Genomic DNA, 3,046 nt, shown 5'->3' with positions numbered 1-3,046 from the left:
GGGGGATTTACAGCCACCTTATGAACCCTGTGACAAATGGGGCATTTGCAGGGGGACGAAAATCTTTCTGCTTTTGCTCACGATGGATGATGGCCTCATGGGCAGAGTAATAACTGTCTCTGAGGATTTTGGTTCAAGTTAAGTCCGAAACAATAGCAATGCCCATGAACATTAAATCACAGTATTTCTTTTTATATAGGCTTGTTTTTTTCTTTTTTATTAAGCACTGCAGCATTAGTAGTATCCAAAGCACAGCTTTGATCGAAGGAAAACCTGATTCCACCAAAAACTAGGGTGGGAAATGCCACATGCTGCAAATGTCACATCCATGGGTACCCAGGGGTCTCCCTTTGGCTGCCAATATCCTTGGGTTTCTGAGAAACTGAGGGAGGAGCACTGGTGGATGGGGTTGGAGCACTGCTGGGTGGGGGTGGAGCACTGCTGGGTGGGGGTGGAGCACTGGTGGATGGGGATAGAGCACTGCCGGATGGGGATGGAGCATTGCTGGGTGGGGGTGGAGCACTGCCGGATGGGGATGGAGCATTGCTGGGTGGGGGTGGAGCACTGGTGGATGGGGATGGAGCGTTGCCAGATGGGGTTGGAGCACTGCTGGATGTAGTTGGAGCACTGTTGATGGGGTTGGAGCATTGCTGGGTGGGGTTGTGGAAGGATTGCAGAACCGAGAGACCATGTTCCAGGGGAGGATGCCTCCTTCGGAGCCTCACATGTGTTCTCAGAGCTCTGTTCAGAATTCAGAGAGGCATTTCTGCAGCCAGAGTGACCTCACCAAGACCAGGGGAATGTGTCTGAGGCTAGTAGAAGGAGCGCCAAGAAAAATGGAGCTCAGGTAATGCTAGCGAGGTGGCTTTGGAGTCTCTTAATAGAGTTCTCCGGTGAAACAGAACCAACCAACTATATATGCACATGCACACACGTGTATATAATTGGTAGATATTTATATAGAGAGATCTGATATCTATCTATCTATTGAGATTTATTTTAAGGAATTGGCTCGCACAATTGTGGGGCTGGAAAATCCAAAATCTGCAGGAGACGCTGGTGGACTGGGGACCCAGGGAGGAGCTGAGCTTGCCACTGGAGTCTGTAGGCTGACCCCGGGCAGAGCCCCCTCCTCTTTCAGGGAACCTCAGTCTTTTCAGGCCTTCAACCGGTTGGGTGAGGCCCACCCACATTGCAAATGGCCTCTGCTCTACTCGAGTCTACAGATTTAAATGTGAATTGCAACGAAAAAATACCTTCGCAGTGACATCTTGACCAGGGTTAGACTAAATATCTGGGTATCATGGCCCATTTAAGCTGATCCGTAAAATTTACCATCACAGTCTCAGGGGAGACTGCAGGGGGTGCCTCCCCCGGGCACAGGAGACTCAGATGTAGCCAATCTCCATTTCGGCCTGTGTCACTCTGCCCAGAACAGGACGACAGCCAGGTGCTTGGCCGGCAGTTCCACAGCTAGCAACAGTTTGCCCTTGTCCAGGGCTGAACACAGTCTCCGCCGTACTCCAGGAACCTGCTAAGGTGGCTCCTTCTCACCTGCTCTGTTCCTCAACAGCGTAAGTGTTAGCCCAGACTGTGCAGAACGTGGGCTGTTCCAATCCGGCCATTCCCACCGCCACGAGCAAGGTCTTGGCCGCAGACATTCTCAGTATGTCACCGGGTTGGGGATCCTTGTGTTTTCAGGGACTTAGGTCTTGGTGGCACATCAGTTGTTCCTGATTGCTACCAGCTATGAATTTATAAATCCTCAGAGAAAAAGCGTCTCCATTCTTGGCACTTTAAGTGCTGGGTCAGTCAAAGTTGTAGCTAGTTAGGAATTTGAGGGGAATTTGATGAACTCCTTGGGGGGCACCAAAGAGGTCTCCAGGGCTCAGAGTTTGCTTGGTTTACAAGTTGTGGTTCTATGTACTTGGGGCTAAACAGTAGCCGATGTGCTAGTTCTGTGGAAGAATCCTTCCGTTCCAGGTCACTGCTCACGTTGTCACTTGCCAATCAGTTTTCCTGGAGAAACTCTGTTTTAATTGCCACGGGTATCCCATGAACGGCTGAGTCTCTCGCATTTCCCTGAGCCTCTGAGGAGGGTGCTCACTATTTCAGCGTGTTCACCAATCGAGGTTGCCAAGCATGACTTAAACGTGTTTCTGGAGGCCGGTCTACACAGCAGCCTGCAAGAATTCTCACTGGAGGGCTGGGTCCCAGCATGAGGACGGTCCCTCCCGGAACCATGCTGGGAGGAGGAGTGGTAGATAGCGCGGAACTGCAGAGGCGCCGCTCCCTCCAAGGCCAGCCCATGGACGGGGTCTCAGAGCTAAGCCCCTGGCACGGCACGTCACACGGTTGCTGTACATCAATGCACACAGACTCCGATTCAACCTCTCCCACCCCTTCCCTCTTGTGTGCCGGTTTGTGAAGCTGGAGAGAGTTGAACGATGTTTACAACAGCCGTCAGGTAACAAAAACGAATTCTGACCAAACATCTCTGCCATCCTGTCTTCTCCCCATCAACATACACATTGAAGGTCATTTTTGATCAGACAAAACTCACTAAGATGTGGTGTCCACCATTCCAGGGTCCTATGAACACTTGCTTTGATCTCTAGGAGCCATTTACACTGGTAATTTTGAACTACATGAAGTTCAAAAAAATGTTAAATGCTTAAGAATAGATTAGGCTGGGTGTCGTGGATCATGCCTGTAATCCCAGCACTTTGGGAGGCCGAGGCAGGAGGATCAATGGAGCCCAGGAGTTTGAGACCGGCCTGGTCAAAAGAGTGAGACCCTGTTTCTACCTAAATAAATAAATAAATAAACAAAAGACTTAAAAAGCATAGATTAAAAAAGATACAAATGATGTCAGCTGAAATCACCCCTCCCTCCTCCCCTCCCCATGACAAGTTCCCGCTTCCAGGCGGGCCAGGACAACACTGTCCAGTTCTGACGTGGCAGCTGGAGTTGAGGGCCTTGGGCAACGAGCTGAACTCGAGTCTTGTCTCCCGGCTCCAGCCCCGATCTCACCCCCCAGCCAGCT

This window comes from Propithecus coquereli, unplaced genomic scaffold (genome assembly GCF_000956105.1).
Source record: "Propithecus coquereli isolate 6110/MARCELLA unplaced genomic scaffold, Pcoq_1.0 Scaffold651, whole genome shotgun sequence".
In the NCBI taxonomy this organism is placed as follows: domain Eukaryota; kingdom Metazoa; phylum Chordata; class Mammalia; order Primates; family Indriidae; genus Propithecus; species Propithecus coquereli.
Note: the sequence above shows the minus strand (reverse complement) of the source record.